Source organism: Phascolarctos cinereus, unplaced genomic scaffold, assembly GCF_003287225.1.
Source record: "Phascolarctos cinereus isolate Bilbo 61053 unplaced genomic scaffold, phaCin_HiC Scaffold_9;HRSCAF=440, whole genome shotgun sequence".
In the NCBI taxonomy this organism is placed as follows: Eukaryota; Metazoa; Chordata; class Mammalia; order Diprotodontia; family Phascolarctidae; genus Phascolarctos; species Phascolarctos cinereus.
The window spans coordinates 83,409,450-83,427,244 of NW_027556402.1; the positions used below are offsets into that span (position 1 = coordinate 83,409,450).

At 36.0% G+C, this 17,795-nt stretch overlaps 1 pseudogene; it reads right to left on the reverse strand.

Moving 5' to 3' along the window:
• Positions 1-14,595: 14,595 nt before the first annotated feature.
• LOC110216026 (large ribosomal subunit protein P2 pseudogene) lies at positions 14,596-15,647 on the reverse strand (annotated as a pseudogene).
• Positions 15,648-17,795: the final 2,148 nt, after the last annotated feature.

Here is a 17,795-nt window from a genome sequence, read left to right on the forward strand (position 1 = left end):
ATTCTTCTCCTTATTGGCTTTTTGGACCTCTTTTGCATTTGGGTTAGGCTATTTTTAAGGTGTTATTTTCTTCAGTATTTTTTTGGGTCTCCTTTAGCATCACTCTCAGTTTTTCCTCTACTTCTCTTTTTTGCTTCTCAAAATCCTTTTTGAGATCTTCCATGGCCTGGGACCAAGTCATATTTTTCTTGGAGGCTTTGAATGTAGGAGCTTTGGCTTTGTTGTCTTCTTCTGGTTGTATGTTTTGATCTTCTTTGTCACCTAAGTAAGATAACATAGTCTGACTCTTTTTTGTGCTGCTTGCTCATGATCCCGACCAATTACTTCAGTTATAACCTCTTTGTTAAGATAGGAGTCTGTTTCCAGTGTGGAAAATGCACTATCCCAAGCTTCAGGGGTTTTGTGCAGCTGTTTTCAGAGATACTTTTAGGGACCTGTAAGTTTTCAGTTCTTCCAAAGTGCTATGATGAAGGGTGAGGTGTTTATTCCTTTCCTGCCCTGTGCTCTGGTCTATGAGTGACCACAAGCACTCTTTTCTGTTTTGAAACTGTGAGGATTTTCTCTGTACAGCCACTACAAGCTCTACCACAGCAGCGCTCCTCCTTGACCCAGGACCACCACCCAGATCTGTGACCTAGATCCAAGAATGGGCAAAGCAAGAGCATCCTGCAGCAGCAGAGAGATCCCTGCAATCCCCCTATGATCAGCCACTCAATTCCTCCTCAGTCTGTGGGCCAGAAGCTCAGGAGGAAGCTGCCACCCTAGCGCCGAGCTTGGGTACTGGAGCTGAGACCACCTCGCTTCTCTCACAGCAGACACAGACTTTTCTAACTGACCTCCTAAGTTGTCTATGGTGTTAATGGGTTGAGAAGTCTGGAAACCACCACAGCTGCCATGATTCAGTCCCCTGGGGCCTTGCCACATTCACTGTAGCCTGCACTCCCACACCAAACTGTGCTCCTCTCCCCACCCGGTGATATATACCTTTCTGATGAACCATCCAGGCTGTCTTTGGCTGGAAATTTGTTTCACTTTGTCTTTTTGTGGGTTCTGCTGCATTGGAATTTGTTTAGTGCCATTTTTCGTAGGTATTTGGAGAGGTTTAGGGGAGAGCTCAAGCAAGTAACTGCTTTTACTCCACCATTTTTGCTCTGCCCCTCTATTTGTTTATAATAAATCAAGACATTGTAAAACAAAACCAAAAGAATGAAAAAAATAATAGAAGACTGAAATATCTCATTGGAAAAACTGACCTGGAAAATAGATCCAGGAGAGAGAATTTAAAAAATTATTCAACTATCTGATAGTCATGATCAAAAAAAAAGAGACTGGACATCATCTTTCAAGAAGTTATCCAAGAAAACTGCCCTGATATTCTGGAACCAGAGGCTAAAATAGAAGTGGAAACAATCCACTGATCACCTCCTGAAAGAGATCCCCAAAGGAAAACTCCTAAAGATATTATAACCAACTTCCAGAGTTCCCAGGTAAAGGAGGAAAAATTGCAAGCAGCACAAAAGAAGCAATTCAAATACTGTGGAAACAAGAACAGGATAACATAAGATTTAGCAGCTTCTACATTAAGGATTTGGAGGCCTTGGAATATATTCTGCATGTCAAAGGAGATAGGATTACAAGCAAGAATCACCTACCTACCCAGCAAAACTGAGTATAATCCTTGAAGGGGAAAAAAAGGCATTGAGTGCAATAGAGGACTTTCAAGCATTCTTGATGAAAAGACCAGAGTTCAGTAGAAAATGTGATACAAGACTCAAGAGAAGCATGAAAAGGTAAACAGGAAAGAGATTTCATGAAGGACTTATTAAAGTTGAACTGTTGACATTCCTCCATGGAAAGATGATATTTGTAAGTCATGAGACCTTTCTCAGTATTGGGGTAGTTGGAGGGAAACACACACACACACACACACACACACACACACACACACACACACGCTATATATGTGTATAAATAAATATATATATGTATATATATATATATGTATGTATATTGATAAATGGATGGATGGATAGATAGATAGAAGGCACAGTGTGAGTTGAAGATCAAGGAGTGATACCTAAAAAATATAATTAAGGGGTGAGAGAGGATTATGCTGGGAGAAGGATGAAGGGACAGATAGAATGGAGCAAATTATCCTTCAAAAGAAGGAAGAAAAAGCTTTTATAGAGGAGGGGTAGTGGAGGAAATTGAGAGGGAATGAGTGAATCTTATTCTCATCAGATTTCGCTCAAGGACAGAATGGCATACACACTCAATTGGGTATGGAAATCTATCTTACCCTACAGGAAAATAGTGGGGGAAGGGAACAAGAGAGCAGGAGGATGATAGAGGGGAGGGCACATTGGCGAAGGAGTTAATCAGAAGCAAGCATTTCTGAGGAGGGACTGGGTCAAAAGACAGAATAGAATAAAGGGGGTTGGGATAGGATGAAGGGAAATACAGTTACTTTTTCACAGCATGACTACTATGAAAGTGTTTTGCCTGACTATAAATGTATAACCTGTATCAAGTTGCTTACCTTCTCGATGAAGGTGAATGGGAAGGGAGGAAGGGAGAATATTTCAATCCCAAAGTTTCAAAACAAATGTTAAAAATTATTTTCACATGCAACTGGAAAATAAAATATACTGGCAATGGGGTGTAGAAATCTATCCTGCCCTACAAGAAAATAGAAGAAGAAAGGGATAAGAGAAGGGCGGGGTGATAAAAAGGACGGCAAATTAGGGGAAGGGGTATTCAGAATGTATGCCATATTGAGGTGGTGGGAGGCGTGAGATAGCGAGAAATTTTGGAACTCAAAATATTGCAGAAGTGAATGTCGAATACTAAAAAGAAATAAATTAATACAAAACCAAACTAAAACAACCACAAATTCAGTGAATATCAAGTTTTTTTTCAGTAATGTAAAAAAAATCCAATATTTCCAAGCATGTTCAAGTTGATTTTGATATAGGATAGTAGGATAAAATAATAAGATTTCTTGTTTCTTAAAAACATACATTATACCTCTTTCACAAGTATTTCTCCTTTAACTTTTATATCTCCTTTAACTTGTTTCAGTTAGTTTTTTCTCCCCCACTCTAGCCATCTGCTAGATTTTCTCTTGGGCTGTTGTTCTGTTCTTATTGTATTCTAATTAGAGACTCATAACTGTTAACAAAAAAAAAAAGTACTAGCTACTAAATGCAAGGTGGAGTCAAAATACCCAGTGCTCCTGGATTTCCCCCAACAGCTGTTCAAAAGTAGCTTTCCAACTTCTTTGATGCTCTACAAAAGCACATGTTGAGTTATCAGTATCCATACCAATTACTTAAAATAACCATCTGGGCATGCACATTGTAGTTGTTATTCCAGCCTCATTTAACATCTTTTTCCATTATATAATATTTCCATTTACAATCAAAATTAGGATTCTTTAAAACTTTTCTTTTCTAGCCTCTATTTTTATATTTATTTTAATTTTCTAATGGCCTATGATTCCATTCAGGCTATATGCATGTGAATATCTATATCTATATCTGTGTCTATATCTATAACTCTATCTCTCTATATGTATATGCACACATATAATTGTGATAGGCATAATATTTATTTTATATATCAATCAAACAACAGCTTTTTATTGTCTCCTATGTGCCAGGTAGTATTATGTGCTGATAATACAAATACAAAAAATGAAAGAACTCCTAGTCATAAGGAATAAGTAGTCTAGTCTAGTCCTTTAAGGACACAGCAAAGGCATTTGGCTTTCTCTCTGAGGCATGAAAGGTGCATCCCAGGGTTATGTTGTCAAAAATTCTATTGCATCAAGGAAATGCATTCTTAACCTTGTATGGCATGTTGTTTTTAATGACTGTAGAAGTGAAGTGGGATAGAATTTTACCTGAGTAAGCATCCTTTTTAACTTTAGAAATTAAATTATTTTAATCTGTTGTTAGCAGTAAAGTAAATTATATTGCAATTTATAGTCCATGAGTACCTATCTCTTTGACTCATCACAAAAGGCTTGCAAGTAGAAGATAGATGACCCCTTTATGGGGATACTGCAGAAAGAATTTTGCTGTTCAGTTATTTCTGACTCTTTGTGACCACATTTGGGGTTTTCTTGGTAAAGATACTGGAGTGGTTTGCTATTTCCATCTCCAGCTCATTTTATAGATGAGAAAACAGAGACAAGCAGGATTAAGTGGTTTGTCCCAGGTCACACAGCTAGTAAGTACCTAAAGCCAGATTTCAATGCTGGAAGATGATTCTTCCTGACTCCAGGGCTAGTACTGTATCCACTGAGCCATCTGGCTGCCCTGTAGAAAAAATTACTGCTTAGGAATTGGTTCAACTACATGACTTCTGAGAGTTTCTTTGCCTTTCAATTTCAATGGTTATTTGATTCGGACTAGAGTTATTTCAATGACTACTTTAATTCCCCCATATTTTCTCCTTTGTAACTCCCCAGTTTTTTTGTAATTACTTGTACGTATTCCTGAAATATATATATGAAGCATGTTTCATATTTCATATGAAGTATATATATATATATATATATATATATACATATATATATGTATGTATGTATGTATAATTCCAAGGTCAGGGCTATTTCAACCACATTTCTCCATATGCTATACAACATTGACTAAAGAAGGCTTATTTTGACAGAACTTGATAAAGTGTTTAAAGACATGTAAGTAGCTTGGGGTCGCAAATATTGGAAGGGCACAGGAAAAGATCCTTTGTAAATGGCAAATCTTATAGCTCAGTTTCTATTTCTCCAATTTTCAATTAACCAACTAGCCAATATTTATTGGATAATGTTACCTGCTGTAAGGATATGTGCTCACAGGGCTTACAACCTAGGTGGGTAGACAGGGCATTTACTTATAAAAAGGATAACAGCACAATGTAGCCTATAGGGAATGCCAAAAGAGGGTTTCAGACAGCAAGAAAGGAGGGAAGAAAGGATACCTTGGGAATGTTCCTGTCTAAGTCACAATCTCTTCTATTTAAATTTTCTCCAAAAATGTATTATGTCAAAATGTAATAGGTAAATTAAAGCTTGTTTCTTCCCTGGAGGAGAGATGAAAGATTCAAATTACATAGAAATATGACTGCTTCCCTGATAAGATAAATATTTCATTACTAAGTAATTCACTTTTAGGGAAACTAAATGTGATAGTAGAAAAGACATTCCTTATCTTAGTGAGCCTAAATTAACATATGAACTACTTTTTATGTAGAAAAAAAAATGTAAGGACTTTGGAATACTGTTAAGGAGCCAATAGACAAAACCTGGCCTCATTTCTACCTGACCATAAAAGGTCTAATTTGACTAACACCTTATGTTTCTGTGACTCTGAGAAAGTTCTTTCACCTTTCTGAGCCTCATCTGTAAAATGAAAATATTATTTATACTTTGAAGCAAACTGGTCTGTTTTAAGAGTTCAGTAAGACTTAATGCAAATTAGTTATTTTAATTATGCATTGTTATTATTACTATTAAGAGTTTTTGCTATATCTCTCAATGGTAATATCAAACGTCTAATAATGACATCATGATTTAATTTTTTGCATAGTTCCTTGTAATATTTTTCCAGTGTTCAATATTTGCCTTGTAATCTTGCCAAAAATACATTTTCTTAAATTCTAACAATTTCTCTATTCCCAATTACAACATGATTTACGAAACAATATATTATATACGCTTATATGTACATTTTATCCATATCTGTTATTTCAGTGGGGTAGGTAATTCCTGATGAAAAAACTCTTTTTAATCAGGGTAGACCAGTAGCCCTGCTGCAATTTTTAGTGACAGGCTAGTTGCTGGATTAATACATAAAAATTGAAAACTTTCTCAGTATCTTTCCTCACAAATAGTTCTTAAAATAACATTGCTATTTAAAAGTAATAGAAATGTACCCTTTTCCTTTAAAATAATGACTCTTGTATATTGGAGAAGTTAGGACATCTAATTTACTCAGGGAGTAAGACTCAATGTTGACACCTTGAATGGTCATGTTAACATCTTGTATAGCTTTTATCTTTGTCCTTTCCCCTTAATTGCCATCTACAAATTTATCCAGTCAATAAACATGTATAAGTGTCTATAACTTTCACTCATTTGTTCATCTAACAAATATTTATTTTGTCCTCTGTGTACTTACGGTGCTAGGATCTGGGGAAGAGAGAAAGTTTAGGTAAGACAGAGCCTTCATAGGTGGAAGCTAGGTGGTGCAGTGGATAGAGCACCAGCCCTGAAATCAAGAGGACCTGAGTTCAAATCCAGCCTCAGACCAAACACTTGACACTTAATAGCTGTGTGACCTTGGGCAAGTCACTTAACCCCAGTTGCCTAAAAAAAAAGAAAAGAAAGAAAGAAAAAAGAAAGACAGAAAGACAGAGCATTCATGGAACATACAGTCTAGTCGGAGATACAGTATAGAGACAGATGACTGACTACATTACATGGTAAAAACATTGAAGTTTTGCAGAACAAATTAAGGTCTGAGGAAGAAGGCTGGTAACTATGGAAAAAGGATCATTGGATGCTCACAGATTTTAAACTGAAAAGAACTTTTAACACTATCTAGTCCAACCTCTTCATTTCACAGATGAGGAAATTGAGACTCAGAGGCAGAAGACGACAGAGACAGGATTTGAACACAGACCCTCTGACTGCATGGCAAGCATTTTACCGATCCATCATGCTGCCTCTCAAATATGAAATTTGGCATTTGAGTTGGACTTAGAGCAGTTTGGAATTAAGTGATAGAAAATGAGGGCATACAAGGCACAGGTAATGTTGTGAGAAAAGGAATGGAGATAGTCTACTGGGTGACCCTTTAAAGAAGCCATTCTAATAGTATAGGGAGAAGGTTGAAGATTTTGTATACTAGGATATGACAGTGGTGACAGAAAGAAACAGTTCAATGTGAGAGTTATTGTAGAGATAAAATTGACAGGTCGTTATTTTGATCTAAAAGTTTAGAGAGAGATGAGTACCAAAGGTAATCCTCAGAGGTGAATAGTGGTGCCAGAAGCTAAAGTTAGAGAAAGAGTTCACTCAGGAAGAAAGATAATGAACTGGATTTTGAACTGCACATGGGGATATCCAGGCAGTTGATGATGCAGGTCTGGAGCTTGGAATAGAATTCAGGACCAGACAAAGACATTTGTAAGTCATCTTCAGAACCCTAGGCATTTAAGTCATGGGACAGAACAATATTGCTAAGGCAAAGAACTGATCCTAATAACAGATGAGGAATAGGACAACAGGCTGGAGAAGCAAACATTGAAGGAGAGTATGGAATCTCTAAAGTTTTTAAAGAGAAAATATCCAGTATTAGAGTGTAATCAATACCAAAAATACAGTGATCAAGGAAATTGAGAAGCAACTAAAGGCCACTGGATTGGGCAATTGGGAGATCATTGGTGACCTCAGGAAGCATTCTCAGTAGTGTGATAGGAGTGAAAATCATTCTCCATGGATTTGAACATAGAGTATTAAGGAAATGAAATCATTAGGAATGGAAAAAAAAATCTTCAAGAAGTTCATCTGTGAAAAGAATGAGAAGAGAGAGTGGGCAGTACCCACAGTAGAATAGAAGGTCAGGTTGTGCTTTGGTTGAAGGTGAGGACATTGGCGAGATCTTGTGCATGTTTATAGGCAGAGAGGAAGGAGACAGTGGAGAGGAAGAAATTGTAAATATATGAGAAAGAGAATAATTGCTGGATCAAAATCCTTAAGGAAAAGAGAGTTATATCTAGGGCACAGATAGAGATGGATTTGCCTAAGCAGTTGTACTAGGCATAGCAAATCTATGACTACAGAAAAGGAGGAGAGAGTGCTTGATAAAGCTAAAAAGATATGAGAAATAGAAGGGTGGGAATTAGTAAATTTAGAATTGATGTTATCAATCTGAGCACTCCATGAGTAGTCATGTGATTCTATCACACATTATTTGTGACACTCTCCCTAGGACACAAACCACAATTTTCATTTCCCTGTTTTGAAATAGCAAGCATCCTTAGTGCTAGAGTACTAGCTAAGGATTAAGTAAAATATTTGTCCTTGGCATAATGGGGAGGAGAGAAGGGGCATGGAAGTAGTGCTTGACTGTTTGCTACAAACTTAAGGAAAATTTAGGAAACACTTCCTTCTTTTATTTTCTCCTTTCCCTGACTGTGTTTTACCTATCTCTGTCTTTTGCTCAGCCTGAGATGGGGTTTATGGTTGTTAGCCACTCAAAGCACCTGCAGCTTTAGGGAGGAGGACTCTTTACATAGCAAGAGGTATATTATTAGCCTATGACCTAAAAGGTAATTTAGGTGTTTTATTCTCCCCTTCTCTCTCCTCTTTCTTCTGTCTATCTTCTCCTCAATGAGCTCTTCTTCTTCTCTCCTATCTCCCTTTCTTTCTCTCCATAGTTGCTTATATTACTTTTAATTAGCTACAGACTATGCTTATTATTATTTTAAAATTTTATTTGAAAACAATTCTATTTTATTTCCCCACATTCTTTCAGTTTCTAATAGTAAGCAGTTAAATTCATGACAGTCTGTTGTTTGACCTTAGAAATATACTGTAGAGTAGAGAAGAAAAAGTGACAGGAGCAGACTCAGATTAAAATATAAGTTTTGTTACTTGATTGTGGTAGTTGCAGCAAGTCCATTTATCCTCTGTGGGCCTCAGTTTTCTCATCTGTAAAATGAAAGAATGAGAAGTATTCAGAATGAGGTCTAAGGTTCATTCATCTCTAAGTGTAGAGATCTGATTGTTGTTGCTGTTTTTTTGTTTTTGTTTTTGTTTCTGTTTTTTTTTTTTTTGCTGAGAATGGATTATCAACCTGAATTTTCTTTTGTTAGGGGAATACTTTAGTGGGTAGGAATTGTAAAGTCCAATTCACAGACAGTTAAAATAGAGTAATCAAGGTTTTCCTCTTTTTTTCCCCCTTTCTTCCCCAGTTCTTTTATGTGCCATTATGGCAATAGTCTGCAAAATCTATTTCAGATTTTTCCACTTGGTTATGTTGGCTATGCTATCCCATCTCTCCCTTTTTACAATAAGCTGAGACCTTCCTTTTTCACAATTAAGATTCCTTGAATAATCTTTCATAAATTACAGCATCTTTTTTTCTTCAATGAATCTGATTTGGTTAACATATGGTGACCTCAATTTTATATACAAACTGAAATAGTTTGTTCTTTATTTTTCCCTTTTAAAAATGCCACCCCCCCCAAGATGATCCTTCTAAGTAACCTTAGGAAGAACTGAAAAGAGAAGACAGAGGAAAACATCAATAGAGCCGGCAAGCTAATTGAAATTCTAATAAAAATTACTTGCCTCATACCACTCTAATAATGAGGTCGGGCAAACCTCCAGTGTTCATTACACATTTTGCCAGAAATATATTTGAATTAGAAAAGATCAATATAAGTATAGCAAATTAACTGAGAAGATGAAAATGAAATGATTTGTTAACCATTACCTTCCTACTACTGCTATTCCAATGGCCCTTCCTGACAGAGAACATCTCTAAAAAGTTTCTGTATTCCTGTGTCTGAACAATGTCTTCACATAATAGATGTTTAGAAATTATTTGTTGGTAATACCAAGCCTAAAAATTAAAATGTGCCTTCTTTTTGAAAAAAAAAAGCATTATTGCTATAATATGATAATATAACACTCTCCCCAAATGTGCTACAATCAAGTTAAAGTACACTTTGATGACATCTCTGTCAGAATTCTAGCTTCAGTAATGCAAAAGTTTTAAATACCAGCACTACATGAAATTACTTTTTATTCTGTCTGAACTCAAACTCAAATCGAATCTTCTTAGGGTTTGAAAAAATTGCATCCATTATGGAGTTTTTATGTATCTTTGATTCTTCATTCTTTTTCATGACTTGGGAGTTGTTAAAATCAGGAAGCATTTTTATCTATATTTATAATGTACTTTTCTTTAAATATGAGGATAATGTTGCTATCTGTAAGATGGGCTTTTTGAGTTATGGTTTTTTTTTCCTCCCAGTAAGAAGGATGAGTTTCCATTGAGTCATCTATATTATCTTGCCCAGTCCTCTGAGAGACAATAGTTTTTCTCATGAGATTTATCACACAATCTAGTATTTGATTGGTCTTACAAAAATCCCATCTCAAGCTTGCATTCCAAAATCACTGAAAATGGTAAGAGTCCTCTCTTTTGAAGAGAGCAGGAAGAAGAAGGCATTAGTAGATTTTACTTCCCAGAACCTTTTGAATATCATGCTTTGGCCATTATTTTTTTGTTTGGCTCTGCTCTGTGATTTTTTTCCTAATGTAAGTAACTACCAGTGTGGGCATTCCCTACAATGGATGGAGAATAGTAGGTTTTTGGTAACTTTTAATTTTAGAAAGTTATCTGGATTACAAAGAGGTTAAGTGACTTGCTTATATACAGCCAATATGAAAGCACATACCTCTAATGTTTGTCAGAAGCAGAGCTTGAACCCAGATCTTTCTGACTTCAAGGCCAGCTCTTTCATGCTAGTCTTTACAAGCAAAGTTATTTGATTATATCTGATATTCCATTCTTATTGGGGGAAAAGGCACTTTGAATTATATTTGTACTTCTTTCCATAAAATGCTCATTGATGAGGTATTATTGACACCTAGAAGTGGCAAAGATACCAATTTAAGTTCAATGTCAGGGGGATAAAAACTTCCTAACAATTAGAGTTGTTCAAAAGCAAACTAGGCTTCCTAGAGGAGAAATGGGTTCCCACTCCTTGGACCTCTTCAAGCAAAGGTAGACAACCATTTCTTGAATAAATAGTGGAGATTCCTTTAGCAAAGTTAGACAAATGATGAGGATTCTGAGGTCCCTTCTAACATTCAAATTTTGTAAATTTGGAATTCTGTGATCATAAAATAATGAGGTTGACTTTTAAAAGAAAAATGCTAGAACATGCATGTTGCCCCACTTCAGTCTAAGGACTTAAATCTCTTGTCATGCTCCTCTGCTCTAAATGAGGTCCTTGTGTTGAGTCATTGATATGGCAATAACAGTAGCAATTTACAAAGCTAAGAGAAGTTCAGAAGAAATTGCCAGCAAGGACTTTGACTATCCTTTCCCAATGGAGAGTTTTAAGAAGGAAGTAATCCCTTAAAAATTAAATAAACAAATAAATGAATAAGCAAGCAAACAAACAAATGCATGGATGGAGAAAAATAACACCCTAACACTATACATTGAATATTCTGAAATAAAATGCCAAAAGATGAGAGTAATTCAGCAATAATTACTGATAGAAAGGCAGAAAAGAGAATAGATTAGACAGCCCAAGAGTGGATTAGAAGTCACTAAAAGAAATAGAGGAAGAGATAAGAAGACAAATCAGAACTGCTTAAGGAAAATTTGATTTGCTTGGTTTTGCAATTTCATTACTTCATTACTGAATAATCAATAAAATTAATATTTCCATATACAACATAGAACAAACAAAGAGTTGTACATGAAACTACCAATCTCTCATAGGTATAACTTACTTTTCTTTTTAACTTCCAAAGTTTTCTTGCTTGCCTGCATTTTCTTCTGACTTTCTTTATTCTTCTCCATATTTTTAAAAAAATGCTTCAATGACTCTTTTCTTCTTTTTCATCATTTCCTTCTCCTTTTTTTATTTTCTTTCATCTAATATTAGAGAAAGAAATGAGAAAAATTTACCAAAGAAATGGACACCCTGAAAATAGAATAAAGAAAACATAACTTATTGATAAATTAAATAAAGATAAAGTAGATAAAACTCAAAAAAAAGATGAAAACATGAGACAACAACTATCAGAAAGTAGAAAATTAAATAAGAAGGGATGATTTAGTAGGCTTGTGAATCTCCAAAAATATTATGAAGCAAAAACCTATATACCATATTCTAAGAAATGATAAAAGTAAATTTCCCACTGATTCTTAGAAATTGAAATACAAATAAGCAAATTGAAGATAAAATCCAGAAGTCATTGCCTGAAAGAAAATCAAATTGTAAGCATCCAAAAATGTAATTGGCAAACTTCAGAGCTTACCTAACCCCAGTCTGAAACAACAGAGAAAATATTAGCCAGGAAGAAATAAATCACATAGCAAGAAAGCCCATTCAGATACACAGAGGGTAATATACCAAATATGTACAAGGAACAACATCAACACCAAAAAAAAAATGTATACAATATACTAAAAAGCAAATCCTACTAAAGGGAAAAGGTGGATTTTCAATAGAGTTGATAACATTTAAGCATTTCGTGGCCAAACTTAAAAAAAAAATTGACATTCAACAATTGCATTTCCTATGTTCTCAATATCTACAATCTAGCTTCTAACTTCCTAACTCAACTTAAATTGTGCTATACAGTTGCTAATGACCTCTTAATAGCCAATTTTTTTCTCAATCCTCTTTCCTCTTGATCTCTCTGAAGCATTTGAGAGTGTTGATCATCTTCTCTTCCTAAACACTTTTTTCCTGTCATTTTCCCCCCATGAAATTGTTTTCTACTGGGCCCCCTTTCCATCTCTCTGTGTGTTCCTTTGCTAAGTCATCCCATATCATGCCCACTAACTGTGGAGGCACAATTATTCTGTGACATGGACACTCTTCTCTTTTCTCTCTCCATATTTTTACTTAGTGACTTCTTCTTTTCCAAATTTCCTATAAATGTCAAAGGCACCATCATCCCTCCAGTCACTCACACTCATTATCTAAGTGTTATCCTCAACTTCTCCGCTTTTTCTCACCCCACATATTTAATCAGTAACAAAATATTATCATTTCTATCTACACAACCTTTTTTGTATCTACACTCAAATAGCTACTACTCTATTTCAAACCTTTATGTTTCCTCACCTGGACTATTAAAATGTCCTCCTATTTGACATTCTACTTCAAGTCATTCTCAGTTGCAATTCTTCAACATGGCCTCTAAGTGAATTTCCAAAAATACATTTGTTCCCACGTCATCCTAAACTAAGCAAATGCCAGTGGTTTCCTATTACCTCTAGGATCAAATATAAACTCTTCTGCTTGTATTTGAATGTCTCAACAAACTATCTCTTTCTTATCTTTTCAGTAGTTTTTTGTCTTGTTTTGTTTTGGTCTTTTCATACTTGACTCTTTTCTACCCATTCTATGACTCAGTCATACAAGTTTACTTCTGTTATTCACATGACATTCCATTTACGACTTCCTTACCTTTGTATTAGCTGTCTTTCATGCCTAGAATTTACAGCCTCCTTACCTCTTCTTGAAATATCTGGTTTTCGTCCATACTTAACAAGTATCATTTCCTGTATTTAGCTTTTTCTGATCCCTCAGCTCCAATAGGAGGAAAGGATGCTCTTTTACTAATTGTTCTAGCCTTTTAATTACCAAGTTAGACAGTGTTGCACTGACAGTTAACTTCCAGAAAAATCCTCTAAACATCAAACAGAAAAGTTCATTTCGTATTCTATTCATTTTGTATATATGATTTATAGAAACATGTACACGTTGTCTCCATTACTCTTTGAGGGTAAGGCCTACTTCCCTGCTGTCTTTGTATTCCCACACTTAGCAAAGTGCATTGCATAAATAATAATTTGAGTGTAAAGAAGGTCATTTCCTAGTTTATAGTATTGTAGCTGGAAATAACTAAATAGCTGGTAAACAAGCACTTCTCAAAAGCTCTTCTTGGATTTGGAATCAGGACAACCTCATTTCAAATCTAGTTTTAGATACTTAATGGCTATAAGACCCCTCTGCTTCAATTTCCACAACTATAAAATGGTACCTGCTTCCAAAGGTGATTTTGAAGGTAAAATGAGAAGATGGGGCTTCTGGAAGCCAAGATGGCAGAGTAAGAAGTGAGTTGCTCTTACTGTCCCTTATTAACCCCTGAAAGCCCAGAAAAATATAACCCCAGGAAAAACCCTGGAACAGCTGAACCAGAAGAAAGACCAGACGCAACAGTCCAGAAGACCAGGTAGTTCGAGAGATTAACAGGAAAGGCTCCTCTTGCCCTGGGAGAAGGGCAATTGCCTATCAATTGGAGAATGGCTGAACAAATTGTGGTATATAGTAACAGAATACTATTGCATTATAAGAAATGGTGAGCAAGTGCACTTCGGAAAAACCTGGAAAGTCTTGCATGGACTGATACTGAGTGAAGTTAGAAGAATCAAGAGGACGTTGTACACAGCAACAGCCACGTTGTGCAATGACTAATGTTGATAAACTTAGCCCTTCTCAGCAATGCAAGGATCTAAGATATCTCCAAAGATCTCATGATGGAAAATGCTATCCACATCCAAAGAACTATGGAGTTTGAATGCCAATTGAAGCATACTAATTGCTATTTTTTCCTTCTGTTTTGTTTTCTCTTTCTTGTGGTTCCTCCTACTGGTTCTAATTCTTCCTTACAACATCTGGAAGGTGAAAATATGTTTAATAAGAATGTATATGAATAGCCTATATCGGATTGCATATAGTCTTGGGGAGTGAGGCGGGGAGGAAGGAAGGAATTTTTTTTCCCTTAAATATAAGGTTTATTCCCTCTAGGATCAGGTCGGGTACTCAGTCAAAGAGACCAAAGCCCATGTCGTCATCAGACTCCTGTTTCTTCTCTTCTTTCTTCTCCTCTGCGGCAGCAGGGGCAGCGCCACCAGCAGCTGGGCAGCAGAGCCAGCACTGGCAGCAACAGCGACAGCACCACCGGCGGGCATGGAGGCCAGCTTACTTCTCCCCTGGGCGATCACATCTTCTATGTTCTTGCCACTCAGTTCACTGTTGACCTTCTTCAGCCGCTCCTCGTCCATCTCGATGTCCACGCTGTCCAAGATCTTTTTCAGGTCCTTGGATTTGGGGAAATCGTTGACGCCGAGGACCGCCAGAAGGTAGGCTGCCCCTTAGCGTATTTCGGCGGTCTGGGCTCTACTTGGGTCCGGTCCGGTGGTCGCGGCCCAGCGCAGCAAGTCCAACCTCGGCGGAGCCAAGGCAGGGAAAGGAAGAGGCGGCCGCAGGGGCGGGGATTACACTTCTACTCCAGGAATAAAATTAAATGATCAAAAGTTTATTGAAGTGATTGTTGATAAATCAAATTAAATTAATAAAAAAGAAGGTAAAATGAGATTTTTATAAAACGCCATGTAAATCTTAAAGCCCTATATAAATGTTAGTTCTTCTAACACTGTCCATATCTCTAGCAGAAATATAATCCCTCTTGGGTAGGATATGTCTTATTAAGGCTATAGGCTGATGGTATTGTGCTAATCAATGTAAATTATAGCTAGTGTTTATAGAACATTTTATTATTTTCCAAGCACCTGGAAGACATAATTCTACTTGAGCCTCACAACAATCCAAGGAGTTTAACCACTGGTATTATTATTACTCTGATTTTAGAGGTTTGGAAATTTAGGTTTAGAGGGGTTAATTGACTCTCTCCTGGTTGGAAAACAAGTAAATGTCAGAGGCTAAATTAAATTCTAAATCTTGCTCTCTTCCAAATCCAATACTTTTTTCCACTTTGCTTTAAAAAGCAGGCTAAACTGACATTGCCTGACAAATAATGTGTTCTCTAATTGTCGAGTTGTAAAGCCATTTTTTAATAAGTAGTATTTCGTCATCTTTGAAACAGTATTAGTAGAAAAGGGGACAGAAGGAACTTTACGTACTAGTCATCTTTATTCTGTGTGAATTTAGCAGTGACCTGGTTCTTTGAGATATGTAAGACGTTAATGACTGCAGCTTTAAAGAAAATTGAGATTTGACACTTGGCAAGGCATTTCAGCCTTTTAAAACTATTCATCTTCTACCTGAAATGCATGTCTGGGTGCACACAGGGCAAAGGAATGTGAATATTTTCATCTTTACATTCAGAATGACAAAGACATTCATGAATTCTGATTGTTGAGCTCACTACATAAAATGACCTCCTATTCTGAATTCTCACAAATATGCTATATCTTATTATTATTTTAAATAAAACACTATGCACAAAAATATTTACGCCATGTATTTCATGTTTAAAGCAGAAGAGAACACTGCCAAGGGTCAATCAAACCAGGAAATAACTTGTATAACAAGATTTAAAGGGAAGTGTGAAAAAATGTACATAAATAGGAAGGATAAATTTAACTCTTTCATCCTCTGCCTTCCTGTGCTATTTAAGAGGGCTGAGGGTGGAGATAGGGAATTAAACTGTTTAAAACATGGCAGCAGAGGATTATATTAGTCAAGGTAAAGAGAGTTGGCCAGGTATAGAGACTATGGAATTCTGGAAGATTCAGGTCATAAGAGATATTAGAAATAATTTCCTCCAAATTATTTTTTTTAAATGAGGAAACAGACCCAGGTTGGTGGGACTGACTTTCCCAATATTCCTACAATAAATAGAAGGGTGGAATACAATTAAATAAATTAGGGGTAGGAAATAAAATGGGAAGTACTAAAGAGTTCTGAACCAAAAAGTAATAGGTGCTGGACTAGAAGAGATTCATAGGTAAGTCAAAACAGAATCTGCTGCAGAAGGTTCCAGCTAGGGGAAAGAGGAAGCCAAAGTAGAAGAGTAAGAGACCAGAGTTCCTTCTAAGAGAGGTGGAGTGGTCAATTATAAATCATGATTCATATTTCTATAGCACTTCCAGTTTAGAAAGTACTTTGCAATAACTTATTTTTGAAAAAGTGTTGATCAAATGGGATAATTGTATAGTGCTTGACACAGTGCCTGACCTGTAATAAGCATTTAATAAGTGTTTCCCAGTTTTCTGCTTCCCTCTTAATCTTGGTTGCATTGGCTTTGTTTCTGCAAAAAAAACCTTTTAAATTTAATGTAATCAAAATTATCCACTTTGTATTTCGTAATGTTCTCTACCTGTTGTTTGGTCATAAATTCTTCTGTTCTCCATAAATCTGGCATGTAAACTATTCCTTGCTCTCAGTTTCCTTATAGTATCAACCTTTATATCAAAATCATGAGCCTGTTTTGACTTTATTTTGGTATATGGTGTAAGATTTTGGTCTATGCCTAGTTTCTGCCATACTCTTTTCCAGTTCTCCCAGCAGTTTTTGTCAAATAGTGAGTTCTTATCCCAGAAGCTGGGGTCTTTGGGTTTATCAAACAGTAGATTACTGTAGTCATTGACAACTGTGTCTTGCCTACCTAAGCCATTCCACTGATCCATCACCTTCTTTCTTTTTTTTTTCAGTTAAATTATGCATTTATTTAGTGCCCACTGTGCACAAAATTTTGTGTTAGCCCCAAGGATACGAAAACAAAAGTAAACACTGCCCTAATTCCATGGGAGATAACAACATACAAATAAGTAAATGCAAGATAATTTGAGAGTAAAGAACTAATGATCAGGAAGAGCTGGAAGAGGTTTGCTTCTGAGATGGCAACTAAGCAGAGCCCTAAAGAAACCTAATGATTCTAAAGGAAGGGAAATTGGAGATGGAATGCTGAGTTCAGGGAGCAGTAGGCTGGTTTGGTTGAAACATTGAGTTAATGGAAGGGCATGATATGAAATAAGTCTACACAAGTAGCCAGATTTTAGTAAAGGGCTTTACATGTAAAAATAAAGAGTTAGATTGAGCAGTTATTGGTAAGGATTAATAGGAAAAGTACGATGGATTTTTTTTTAATATTTCTTTAAGTGTTTATGTTTAGCTATTTGAAGAGTATTCATTTTTAAAAACAGATGACCGCAATTTGTAACAGGCATCTAGTATTTTTGTTTTTGTTTGTTTTAATTTTAGCTTTAGTTTTAGTTTTT